This window comes from Camelina sativa, chromosome 15 (genome assembly GCF_030686135.1).
Source record: "Camelina sativa cultivar CO46 ecotype springtype chromosome 15, ASM3068613v1".
Taxonomy (NCBI): domain Eukaryota; kingdom Viridiplantae; phylum Streptophyta; class Magnoliopsida; order Brassicales; family Brassicaceae; genus Camelina; species Camelina sativa.
The window spans coordinates 13,089,685-13,104,195 of NC_141894.1; the positions used below are offsets into that span (position 1 = coordinate 13,089,685).

General features: G+C 41.4%; 1 pseudogene; it reads left to right on the forward strand.

Moving 5' to 3' along the window:
* Positions 1 to 130: 130 nt before the first annotated feature.
* On the forward strand, positions 131 to 1,294 carry LOC104746733 (uncharacterized protein At4g02000 pseudogene; annotated as a pseudogene).
* Positions 1,295 to 14,511: the final 13,217 nt, after the last annotated feature.

A 14,511-nucleotide genomic window follows, 5' to 3' on the forward strand; every position in this document is an offset into this window, starting at 1 on the left:
CTAATTTTCTTATATCTCTACTACTTATATACCCTTTTAGTTAACCTTTCTACCCAATACTTCCCTTCTCTCTCTCTTTTCTACCTCAATCTTCTCCTCATCTGTTTTTTTTCTTTTTAAATACCTTTTCATGGCTGATGAGATGTGGAATGAAATTTAGAACTTGGTTTTGGGACGTGATGATCCAGAAATACTCATCCCTCATTCTGCATATGCAGCAGCTATAACTCGTAACAGGCTAAGTCTGATAGCTAGACCACTGAATCCAAGTGTTCAGAATTTTCAGACTGTGATATCCTCCTTACCAAGGTCGTGGGGTCTAGCTTCACAAGTTCATGGAAGAGTTCTGGATGGTACTTTTATTCAGTTTCTTTTTCAATCAGAAGTTGATCTTATCTCAGTGCAGAGAAGAGAACCATGGATTTTCAATAATTGGTTTGTTGCTGTCCAAAGATGGGAGGACTTTCCAAGCTTAGATTTTCTAACAACTATCGATCTCTGGGTTCAAATTCGTGGCATCCCATTACCATATGTCTCTGATGAGACAGTCGTGCTTATAGCGGAAAGACTTGGAGAAATAGTGACAGTGGATTTTCATGAAGCAACAACGACTCAGATAGCTTGTATCAGAGTAAGAATCAGGTTTGGAATTACTGATTGTCTACGTTTCTTTCGAAGAATCAGGTTTAGATCTGGAGAAACAGCAATGATACGCTTTCAGTATGAGCGTCTGAGAAGAATTTGTAGTAACTGTTACAGAATGACTCACCATAGGATTCAGTGTCCGTTCCTTCAGCGTATCCCGATTAATAGAGTCAACCCTGCAATTTCCGAAAGACTTGATCAGAATAGAGTGGTTCAGAATGATGAGTTAAACAGGGATGATATCAATTCACAATCCCATATATCAGATACATCATTTCCAGCACCAAGGTCTCAACCTCCAAGAGTGGAAACTCCTCCTCTTAATCCAGAGGAAATAGCAGCAGCTTCGCCTTACTTTCCAGAGTTCAAAGCTGAAAATGTTCAACATTTTGCAGTACCAATACCAAAAAGGGTATCAAGTATCAGAGTACAATCCTCAAACTGCTCTAATGTGACTCCATTTAATGATCATGAAAGCACTGCAAAAGAGATAAAAAATGCAGGAATTGGACAAACATCTAAATTTGAAGTAGGAGAGTCATCGAAACATCCAAGATCAGAGATAGCTAAAGATAAAGAAAGAAAACAAAAGCAAAAGATACAAGAGTACAAAGATGGAGGAATTCAGATACCTCCGAAGAAGAGATAAAGACACTCTACAATCACTGTCAAGGTTTTTTGGGAACCTGCGGTATCTTCGAAGCAGGAATAGTAGAAAGTTAGTTTACTTTTCAAGCATGGTTTGCATTTTTTGAATCCTGCCTATCTACAGCAGAAGGAAGATGAAGAAATGGCCGCAGATCAGTCTACTGATCTCTGTTTCATCTTTTAGCTTAATCGGTTTGTTTACCAATCTATAAGTAACTTTAGAAGAAAAAAGGCGTTGGCCACTTTGAGTTATGCAACAATGAGATTATCTTTCTTCATGTGATAATCCAAACTTTGTAATAGGTGAAAAGTAGAAGCTTCCACAGCTGTAATTTTGGTTCATGTTATATAAAATCAGACTTGGTGGAAAAAAAAAAAAGCATCTAAAGCTATAGAGAACACAAATCTACCAAACCGCTTAGAAACGCGTCAAGCAAATGCTTTTATTCAATCTTATAAAAACCTCCGTTTGTTACAAGATATGAACCTAAGCCTACTCTCTTGTTTATTCTACCACAACACCCTGTGTAGATCTAAAAGAGTAAAATGAACATACTCACCTTCAAAGCCTTTTTTCAATTGTTTGAAGGTTTACAAATCTCACAACTTTATCCCCACGAGTGCTAACTCTTTTTGCGGCTAGCCCTCGTTACTTTATACCCTTTACAAACGATCTCTAACCTAGATCTTTGTGAATCCCTAACTAAAAGGAAATATTCCTTATCCTAAGAAATATCCTACCTTATCTCTCTCGATCAAATATACTCTCAATATCTTCGTGTATATCTTGATCTTCTTCTTCCTTCCTTCTCACGTATCTTGTCACGGCATCCCATAAACTTTCTCCTCGTCAGCTCATCTGCCACGTCAGCATATCAGCACTCTGAGACATTTCGCAAGCTCCTGTCACCTTCAGAGCTCTGATGCACTTTCAATCTCCCCCTTTTTGACTGAATCTTGCCACACAAGCAACCGCAGCATCAAACCTGAAAACACACAGATACACAGCCAAGACAAAAGCACAACCGTACTAGCAAACTATTCCAGCACTCAACACAAGACGGTTAACTGATAGGGACTTTTAAAAAATAAATTGTTCAAAAACCAAAACAAGACTAAAACGAAACAAGTCTCAAGTTTTAACAGGGGAGAAACACAGATAAGAGCAACAAAAACAACTAGCAACAACAACAACTGCTCCCCCATAGCTTAATCTCCCCCTCAGGCCTCTGAATCAGACTCATCTCCCCCTGCTTGTTTGGCACAGTTTAGTCAAAAATACCAAATGCATAAACCAGAATTTTAAGCGAACACCAAGGCAAGAAACTACTTATCAGCTTCCAAGGCATCTTGCAGGATCTTGATTGCCAATCGGATGGCTTTGCACTCTGTAGATGAACCACTCTGAGAAACAGACTCAACAGGGACCGATGCAGTCTTCTTCTCCTTGGTCTTCTTTGCATCTTTCGACAGACGACTTGTGACAGGTCTCTGAGCAGTCAACAACTGATAGATGAGACTGGGAAATGGCAACCGGAAGCCGGACTGAGCTTGCAACGCCAGCTGAACGATCTGATCGTAGACATCCGTCCAAAGTCGAACGAGATCCCATGCATGATCATGTAGATCACCAGAGCCTTGTTCGTCGAGATGTAACCCGTGTTCACCGTGGGAGACCAGTTGCTACAGCAGATCCGATGCAGATCCTTGATGACCGGGTTCTTGATTGCAGTGGACACCAGCTGCTTGCACAATTTGACATTCCCATCAAAGAGGTACAAAGCCAGATCCTCCTTCAGGATTGCAGCCGTCTGCAACCTCTATTCACGCACATCCACTGATTGCAGACCAAACAAGGCATTGATACGAGTTGGAGAGAACTCATAGACCCACTCACGGACAAGGACTTCGACAGACTCCCCCTCAATCTTGACCATTGGGAGATTTGTCCAGAACTCATAAACCACCTCTGAGTAATAGGACCCAATCTGAGTGACGGTTTTAAGCAGCCCAGCCTTATCTATAAACTCCATAGCCTTGTCCGCAACATCTAGTGAGTAGCAGACCTCTGGAGCAAGCGTTCGAGAGGCAAAGAACCCATATCGTCGTGCAGCTTCTGAGGAGATGAACCGTTTGGCATCTAAGTCCTTTGACGAGGCTCCTCGAGAAGCGGTGGAGGTGCCCTTTTCTCTGGGAAGAGATGGTCGCTTGGAGTCACGACTGTCAAGATCAGCAGGCGGTTGTCTTTTGCGTAGACGTGACGAGACTCCCTGAGATGGCATAGCAGGTACATGCACATCACCGGTAAGATCTACCACCGGGAATAGAGAAGTCACCTCTTTTGGCGGAGAAGACGAAAAGGCGCATGTCTCGTGATTCACGTGAGAAGGCGAGGGAATCAGATCCAACCAAGTCAGAGTTGCAGTGGCGGACTCGTCGCGAGGCTGGTAAACCACCATGGCTGTCGCGGGATCAATTGGAACGTGTGGAGTTGGCGGAGGCAACAAAGACGGTGGAGTGTGGAGCTCCTCATCCGAGCTGCAGTCATAGTAGAAACCACTAAAGATGGACTTCATGATGGTTAGAGGATTGATCGACAAGAGAAGAAGGAGATTTGAGCAGAAGTTTAATCGACACAGGATTGAAATCGCAGAGGTGATGAGGAAAACGCCAAAACCCTAGCCGCTCCTTTTTATACACATCCATGAGTCTCAATGGGCTGCACATACTCGGCCCAAAACATTAAAGATTTCCTGAAACCACTCAATTACACATCAGTTTACATCTATTTCCTCATTTGACTGCATTTAATCGTTAATTCATTCAATCACAATTAACACTAGTGCATTAATAAATCTCATTCTTCCTCTTTTACAACCCAATTTAGCAGATTCATGAATCAAACACACAGATTCGCACAGCCACTAATGATAAATTATGAGGGACCCAGATCGAGAATTAAACACACATGAGCAAGAATATATATATATATATATAATTTTATAATATCAAACAGTGCAAAAATCAGAACACTAACCATACCTTTGTCGTATCAGCCACTTGTTCAGAACCTTCACTAGGAACTATCACAACCTCTTGAATTGTCAAAGATCAGAGGACTGTTGCATGTGGGTAGTCTTTCACATTGGCATGCCTTTAGCCTTTAGTCCATCCCAACATGTTAAGGCAGCTGGAGTTCATCTCTTTGAAGAGCACACATTTATTATTTTTTTTTCTTTTCCTTTTTTTTTTAAATATTATTTCTCCAAACAGCCTTGTGATGACTGCTTCAGCATGTTAAGCTTTAGTGACGTCATCTGATTGTGTCAGTCACTGATTCTGAACTCATCATTCCCCAGGTCATTGAAACTTAGGATGCCTGTGTGTGTCTCTGCACAGCTCTTTGACCTCCTTAAATCATGACAACGTTTAACAGGATGGACAGACCGGCATGACAGGCAGCTATTTCCCACACTTTTTCAGAATGTTGATCTTCTATATATTCCAGGATTTCTATGATCTGTCCTAGCTCCAGTTCCTGCCTTAGACCAACACAACTCAGAGAAAAAGTTAGAGTTCACAGACACCAATAGACTTCCTCAGATTTATGAATCTATTGAAGTCAAAAGGCTTGGTAAATAAATCAGCCAGCTGAAAATCAGTGCTCACATGGTCTATCTCAATAAGTTTCGCTTCAACTAATTTACGAACAAAGTGGTGTCTAATATCTATGTGTTTTTTTCTAGAATGCTGGACAGGATTCTTAGAGATGTTTATTGCACTCAAATTATCACAATGAATTAACAGAGTATCAGAATCCATACCATAGTCATAGGACATTTGACGCATCCACAGGAGCTGTGTACAACAACTGCCCAAAGCAATGTATTCAGCCTCAGCGGTTGATAGTGAGACACTGTTCTGCTTCTTGCTGTGCCATGATATTAGGTTGTTGCCCATAAAGAAGCATCCTCCACTTGTACTTCGACGATCATCCACTGAACCTGTCCAATCAGCATCGCAGTATCCGCTCAGACTGGTATTGTTATCCTTGGTGAAGGAAATACCAAAGTTCACTGTCCCTTTGACGTATTTGATGATCTTCTTGACTGCTAGTAAGTGGGACATCTTGGGCTTGGCCTGGTACCATGCGCATATCCACACTGACAGACATATGTCAGGCCTACTTGCTGTCAGGTAGAGCAAGCTTCCAATCATACCTCTATACAGTCTTTCATCCACATCCTCTCCTTCCTCATCTTTTGAAAGCTTGTCATTGACTCCCATAGGAACCTTAGCTTCTTTACTCTTCCCTAAACCAAACCGCTGTACCAACTCTTTGGCATAGGGGCTTTGAGACACAAAGATCCCATCAGCAGATTGTTCCACTTGCAAACCCAGGAAGTATTTCAGCTCTCCCACCATACTCATCTCAAACTCCCGTGACATGCTTTTCACAAACCTTTGCACCAGAGATTGACAGGTAGTGTAATGACCCTCACCAGGAGTAGAAATCTCAAAACAAAAAGATCGAGGAAATGGGACGGAAAAGACCTAAGAAAGAAGAAGAAGGAAAATAAAGGTGAATGACCCAAGGAAGTCCGAGGAAACATTTGTGAGTTGGAGAATGGCCAAGCCAAGAGAGAAGTACCGGACGCACGGTCGAGACCCTAAAATTCACCGAGATAAGTGGTCGAGAAAACTTGTCGAGAAGGTCGAGAAAATTGGTCGAAGAAATCCATCGAGAAGACTCGAGAAAGTTGTCGAGACTCGAGGGAGTTGCCGAGTACTCGAGAAAATTGTCGAGGATCAAAGAAGTTACCAAGTACTCGTGAAAATTGTCGAGGATCAGAGAAGTTACCAAGTACTCGAGAGAATTGTCGAGGATCGGAGAAGTTGCCGAGTACTCGAGAGAATTGTCGAGGATCGAAGAAGTTGCCGAGTACTCGAGAGAATTGCCGAGGATCGGGGAAGTTGCCGAATACTCGAGGGAAATTGTCGAGAGCCCGAGAGACTGCCGAACGTACCGAGCAGAACGTTCGAACGGCGAGAAAATGATCCGAGTGAGACAAGAATTGCCGGATGAAGGATCAAATATTTTGGGAAAAATTAGTGTTTTCTCAAAATATTAACCAATAAAAATTAAGGAAAGTGGGATGATTAAAATAATCAAAGAAGGATTAATGGAGGAATTAAAAATTCAAGAAGATTAAGAAGAGATAGTGGGGGGGGGGGGATTAGCTTAATCAAGAGGATTAGCGAAGTTGGCAGAATTCAATTGGTTAAGAGCTAAGGATTAAGCTCACTTAACCCACATGCACTAATGGAGATGATCACATGCACTAATAAAAAGAGGAGTTGTGGCTTAATGGCGATCGATGATTGGGGGAAGAGCTACATGCCCAACATGCAAGGGGTGAGGACATCATTTGTCAAAACGCACTAAGGGAAGAAGGCTCCAAATTGTGCCTATAAATATGGGGTGATCGATTTCATTTGGGAGTTTAGTCCAAAACTCTCAAAACACTTAAGCTTTTCCGAGAGAAAGAAAGAGACGAAAAGAGAGAGGGAGTTGTCGAGTAAGATCGAGAGAAAGATCAAGAGTGATCGAGAGGGAGACCGAAGGAGAAACGCTTGTCTCACAAAGCGGAGTTTTGGTTAGCGGTCGAAGAAAGATCGAGTGCGAGACGCATTTGCGGTCGAGAAGATTAAGAAAGGTCGACGGTTGTGCCGACGATCATCGGGAAAAGAACGGGTTGCGATCGACGTAGCGAGAAGCAGTTGACGCGGAGTAGGAGCGGGTTGTCTGATCGAGTGGTGCTGTGAAGTCCGAGTATCATCGACGGTTGCGCAAGAGGTGAGTCTGAGGTAGTGCATGTAGAGTAGTACATGTAGTTGCGGTTTGAATGGGTTGCATGCGAACATGATAGGATTCATGCTAGAATCATCATGCGAAAATTGAATAAGTTGCATGCAAGAATAATTGGGACTCACTCAATATTTGGTTAAAGGAGCACTTGGGGTGCATTTTAAGTATATTGGGATGTTTAAAATTTGGACAAGGGATTGCATGCATGATCGAACCTAGCATGATTTGCGAGCAAACTTTCTTGCTTAAAAACGGTTCCTTGCATGGTAGAAATGAGATTAATATTTTGCCTTTTATAGCATAATATTGTATGAGTAAATAACATGCTTAAATGGACCTTAAGGATTTAGATGAGTAAATCGAATAGGTTGCATGTTAAATGGGGCGTAGGATTTAAATGGTTAAATCTTAATCGGTTGCATGCATATTAGGACTTGTTGCATTTTTCTGCTTAAGTCGATTATATGGTTTGCATGCATATACAATAATCCTAAGTTGCTTGATTTGTTTTCTTGCTTCTTGTGTGATTATTGTATGTTCTATTCTTGCTTGATTTCTTGCATGCGTGCTTGGTTAATCATTGCTTGAATTGTTGTGATGTTTTGTTTTGGCTTAGTCTCTTGAATTTGTTTCTTGAGTCTTAGCTAGAGTAGTGTGTCGATAATTCTGGTTCCATAAGCGTTTGTCACGCGTGAGTTCCCGACGACCACTCACGCGGGGACACTGTTACGGCTGGCTAGCTACCAGCGTAACCGCTACATGACGATGTAGCTAAGTTGTGGGCTCATTGCTGGTGACCTTTGTGGTCTCGGCATGAGGGGGATGGTATGGAACGGAACAGATTATCGAAGGGCCCTAGGTGTAAAGAGTCTAGAGTATTCAAGCGTCCCTTGTTTATGTCTAGTCGTCTTTGCATGTTGCGTGTTGTAAGGTGAAAAAGAGTCTAGGATATTTCAAGCAATCCTTGTTGTATTCTAGACGTCTTGTTTGGTTGTTCGGTCAAGGAGTTTAGGGTAGTTCAAGTATTCCTTGTTTATCCTAGTTGTCCTTGTGAGTTGCGTATAAGTGAAGGGTCTAAAGTGAGCTTTAGTCGTCCTATGTTGCGCGTAGAGAGTTAGAGCGTCGAGTCGAGTCACGTTGATCTAACCTCTCTTGTTTGATTGTGGTTTTTTTTGCTTCCGCTATTGCTTTCGGCTGTGTTGCTTTGATTACTTGCTTGTTTTCTTTGCTTGCCGGGGTAGTCGGGTTGGGGAAGTAGAATCCTGTTTAGGATAAAGGGGTACCCAGACTCACTGAGTAATCTTAGATTACTCATGTCTCAGTTGTTGTGGTTTTGCAGGGAAGCCTAAGTGAGTATAGAGCCGGAGCAAACGTTAGGGTACCGGATAGGATTTTCTTGTGTTTCTTGTAAAACCCTATATTTTCTTAAACGAATAAGTGTATAGTTTTCCGACTATCTTTATATATATTGCTTTAATGATTTTTTTGCGATAAACTATTTTATTAAAGTAATATATATTCGGTTTTCAGGAAAGCATGGCAAGTTGCAAATGATACTCGGCCTAGTCCGGGCTAACACAACACACCAGGCCACGAGGGTTGCAAAGCCTAAGTAACCTTGGTTGCGGGTGGGATTGTGCCAGGGAGGACCGGTCGGGAAGTCTGCAGCTTCCGTCCCTCGACCGGATCACCTTGGTGCAATTCTGCAAGTGGCTGTCCGATGGCCTTCGTGGTCATAGGACGGTTCGGGGGCGTTACAGGTAGAGCCAAAAATGATGTCGTCCACATAGATCTGAACAAACATCAGTGCATTGTCGCTGTTGAGAACAAATAGTGTCTTGTCTACACTTCCACGAACATAGCCTTGATCCAGAAGAAACGTAGTCAACCTCTCATACCATGCTCTCGGAGCCTGCTTGAGACCATATAGTGCTTTCTTCAGACGGTACACATGCTCAGGATGTTGTGTATTCTCAAAGCCTTCTAGTTGTTCGACAAACACCTCTTCTTGTAAAATCCCATTCAGAAATGCACTCTTGACATCCATCTTATGTAATGTGAACTTGAGAGCACATGACATACCGAACATGAACCTGATGGACTCTAACCTTGCTACTGGAGCAAATGTCTCATCAAAGTCAACTCATTCGACTTGAGAGTAACCTTGAGCCACAACTCTCGCTTTGTTTCTCACAATGCATCCACTGGCATCACTCTTATTCTTGAAGATCCACTTTGTTCCCACTATATTGACATTAGCAGGCCGTCTAGTGAGTTCCCACACATTGCTGCACTCAAATTGTTCCAGCTCATCTTGCATTGCAACGACCCAGAACTCATCCCGAAGAGCCTCCTTGTGATTCTTTGGTTCCATAGTGGAAACAAAACATGCAAATTGAACGATCTCAGAGTCCTGAGAGACAGTGTCTGGAACTACAGCCTTCTGTTTCTTGCCAGCCAGTTGAGCAAAGTCAATCTGTTTGCCTCTGGTAACTCTACCCCCTGAATCGCACCGATAACATCGCCTGAGGAGTGATTCCGATGAACTTGAGAAGATGGAGTAAGCTCTTCTGTTGACAGCCTAGGGCTGGCATGATCACTATTACTGTCAGAACCTTGCTCTGGCTTCTCATCATCAGTTACCAGATCCTTGTCAGAGAGAACAGGTACCATATCAACTTGTTGAAAAGAAGTATCATCAAAGACAACATTTACCGTTTCCTGAACTGATCTCATGCGTTTGTTGTAAACACGGAAGGCAGTGCTGTGTCCTGAATAACCAAGAAAGATCCCCTCATCACTCTTTGAGTCGAATTTACCCAACTAATCCTTGTCATTCAGAATGTAGCATAGACAGCCAAACACATGAAAGTATCTTACTGTTGGAGACTTTCCTTTCCATAACTCATAGGGAGTCTTGCTGGTCCCTGGTCGGACATACACACGGTTGATAATGTAACAAGCGGTGTTAACAGCTTCATCCCAGAACCAATGAGGCATTTGATTCCCATGCAGCATAGCTCGTGCCATTTCTTGCAGTGTTCTGTTCTTTCGTTCAACAACACCATTTTGTTTTGGGGTTCTTGGAGCAGAGTACTGATGAACAATGCCTAGATGCCCGCAGAATTGATCAAACTTGTCATTCTGATACTCTCCTCCATGATCACTTCTAATAGCTTGGATGGAACATTTTTCACTCTTAATCTACAGGGCAAGTATGCGAAAGCATTCAAGAGCATCAGTTTTTTCACGCAGAAATCGCACCCCGGTGTAGAGAGTGAAATCATCAACCATGACAAAGATGAACCGACACCCAGAAATGCTCTGAACTTGAATTAGATCCATCAGATCCATATGTACCAGCTGGAGTGCATGACTAGTGCGAATGTCTGCCATTGGCCCATGAGACGTCTTGACTTGCTTGCCTTTGTTGCAAGGACCACATATGAAATGTGGATCACCTTTCAGCTTAGGAATTCCACGCACAACCTCTTGATTAGCCAATTTCATCATTGTGCGAATATTGAGATGACCAAGTTTTTGGTGCCACAGCTCTGTGTCCAACTCATCCGTCGTGTTAAAACACTGCATTGACAATTTCCACATGTAACAGTTGTTGTCAGAACTCCTGCCTCTGAGTCGCACTGATCCTTGTTGATCAACAGCCTTGCACCCCTTCTTGGTGAATGTGACATCCAAACCTTCATCACACAACTGGCTAATACTTATCAGATTTGCCTTCAACCCTTGGACCATGAAAACATCCTTAAGATGTGGTTGAGAATCACCACTAGTTGTACCTTTTCCTCGGATTGTCCCCTTTCCTCCATCACCAAAAGTAACTCTTCCTCCAGCAACATCTTCTAGATGTGATAGATTATCAAGGGCACCAGTCATATGCCTGGAGCATCCACTGTCAAAATACTACTTGGCCTGATCAACCTCTGTTTTTTCCGCTGTGAATGCCACATGACAGTAGACATCATCTTTCCTGACATATCCCTGTGTGCTCCTTCTCACAGCTGGATAAAACTCACCGCGTTGCATCAGACTAGACACACGATTCTGGAACTGATAACACTGGGCTTTGTAGTGAGTTAGATGTCCACAGTACCAACATCCTCTTCTTCTACTAAGCTGAACAGGTCTTTGAGCCATCTGCCGAAACCCACTTGAGGCAAATGGCGGTCTAGTATTCACCTCAGGATACACCCTCATCCTTGGGATTCTTGGATTCTGCTCCACAGGAATCTGATCATACATTCTAGTTGTTGGAGAGTATTTCTTCTCCTTCAGCTTGGGCTCAGACCCCACTCCTTTGACAAATTGAGTGGTCGGGTTGGTGTTTGTTCCTTAATAACCCAGACCCCACTTCAGATTGCTAGATCTTCCAGTGCTAAGCAGTGTATCCAGATCTTTAGTTCCGTTATTCAGCATTCTGATATTCTTCAACTGTTCTTCTAGCTGCTTCTCAAGACGCAGAGTCTTGGCCTTTTCTTCACTTAGTTCTTTAGTGATCATTGCAATATGAAGTTGTAAAGTATCTTTCTCAGAAGTTAACTGAGTGTTGTCTTGAGTCTTCTGTACCACCGTCTTGATGAGAAGCTCTATCTGATCTTCTACTGACAAATCAGCCTCCTCTCCATCTGAATCAGATTGCACTTTCTCATCTACGTCTTTGGTTTCCAGCACCACATCATTTTTCGTCTTCCTCAATGACACCCAGCAATGCAAGGAAGCTGTTAAGAACCTCTCCTTTGCTGACTTCTTCATCTGAGTCACTTTCGCTCCAAGTAATGTAAGACTTCTGCTTGTTCTCACGTGAAGGACAATCAAACTTTGTGTGACCATAACCCTTGCATCCATAGCACTGCAGAGAACTCTTACGTCTGTTGGTTGGACACTCAGACTTGTAATGTCCAAAACCCTCACATTCAGCACACTAGCGTTCTTGCTTGTCACCCTTCCTGATCTCCTTATCAGTGTCGGATTTCATGAGCGATGGTGTTCCCTTCCGCTGACCCCTTTCCATCTTGCGAAAGTACTTCTTAACCAACAAGCCCACTTTTTCTTCATCTGTAACTTCCTCAGACTCTGAAAGCTTCTGTTCTTCAATGGCTTTAAGGGCAAAGAAATTCTCATTTACCAGGCAGACTTCTGAGGATTTTCTTGACCAGCTTCTTGTCCTTATACCGTTTACCCAACACTACAGCTTCTTGTGCAATACCACTCAGTCGACTGTTGTAATCAGCGACTGACTCAGTTTGAGTCATGTGAAGATTTTCAAAATCTGATGCAAGATTATCCAGCCATGTACGTTTGACCCTGCTTGTGCCCTCAAACATGACTACCAGAATATTCCATGCTTCCTTGGCAGTTTCACATCCTTGAACTTGATTGAAGATAGCCCTAGGCAGGGACTTGAAGATAACTGACAGTTCCTGCGAGTTATGTTTGGACTCCGCTTTTTCTTCGGCTGTCCATTTCTTCCTGTGCTTAAGAACCATTTCCCCTTTCTCATCCTTTTCCGTTGGATGAGACCAACCATCTTCCACTGCAAACCAAGCCTCCATGTCGATGCTAGAGATGGCTTGCTTGATTGACACTTTCCAAAAACCAAAGCACTCAGGATCGAGTTTCAATGGTGATTGAACCGCAACAAAATCTAGTGATTTCTCCATACCCTTGTCGCAAGATCTCACCTGTTGAAAAAGGATATCAGAACTTTTTATCAGGTGCTTGCTCCGATACCAATTGTAAAGGTATAGAGAACACAAATCTACCAAACCGCTTGGAACGCGCCAAGCAAACGCTTTTATTCAATCTTATAAAAACCTCCATTTGTTACAAGATATGAACCTAAGCCTACTCTCTTGTTTATCTACCATAACACCCTGTGTAGATCTAAAAGAGTAAAATGAACACACTCACCTTCAAAGCCTTTTTTCAATTTGCTTGAAGATTTACAAATCTCACAACTTTATCCCCACGAGTGCTAACTCTTTTTGCGGCTAGCCCTCGTCACTTTATACCCTTCACAAACTATCTCTAACCTAGATCTTTGTGAATCCCTAACTAAAAGGAAATATTCCTTATCCTAAGAAATATCCTACATTATCTCTCTCGATCAAATATACTATCAATATCTTCGTGTATATCTTGATCTTCTTCTTCCTTCCTTCTCATGTATCTTGTCACCGCATCCCATAAACTTTCTCCACGTCAGCTCATCTACCACGTCAGCATATCAGCACTTTGAGACACTTCGCAAGCTCCTGTCACCTTCAGAGCTCTGATGCACTTTCAAATTCGACTAAGAATCGTTTATGCCAAGTGAGCCTTTAAACTCTATTAGTGAAGGAGCAATACTGAGGTTAACGCTCATTGAGAAAACCCTATACTCCTTTAACATGAGAACCATAGACTCCTTTGGTGCTTTGCAAAAGTGCTTCTATATAAATATTCGGTTTTCAAATAAAGCATTACATCGTTTACAAGTGCATCATTATCGTTTCAAATAAAGATGATATATGTTGGGACCCTATATAACCTGATGGAGTTTGTCACTTTAATTATAATCAATGCTCCGGCATCAGGTTAACATCATCAGCGAATCAAATTAATTTTAATTTCTTGTTTGGAGAAAAAAAAGCTCACCAAAACTATACAAGACAAACAAGAAACGAATCATAAAGTACGTAAAAAAAAAAAATACTTATTATTCAAACGACATCTATACTAATAAAAAGTAGGAGCTATAAGCTCTTAATGCTGTCCACCTAGGATTTAAAACAACCATAGTAATAAGACATGTCACTAATTAATATTTTCTAAAATATCCAAAATTTTATATATTAAGAATTATTTTAAACAACCTATCATGATTTGACATGTCATTCATTAATATTTTTTTAAATTTCCAGAATTTTTTAGAAAAAGAAAAATTTTAAATTTATGGAAATCAAAGAACTATGGACAATATCCCACATCGGCTAGAAATTTTTTAGACAATGGTTCAGAAACAGTATAAATAAGATTAATATGCTTCCAACAACGAATAAGCAGGAAAGCTTGATTTATCAGGCTTCCAAGTTTAAAAGTTTTAGTTGGTTTGATCTGGTTTTTTATTTCATCAAATTGAAACTTTAAAAAGTTTCAAAAAAATATTATAATATTTAAAAATTTTAAAAGTTTAAATATTATAACTTTTAAAAGTTCTTAGCTTTTAAAAAGTTTTTAAATATTATAAGTTTTAAATTTCAAAAGTTTAAAATATTATAAATATTGAAACTTTTTAAAAGGTTCAAATTTTATATTTCGAAACCTTTTAAAAGTTTAAAATATTATAA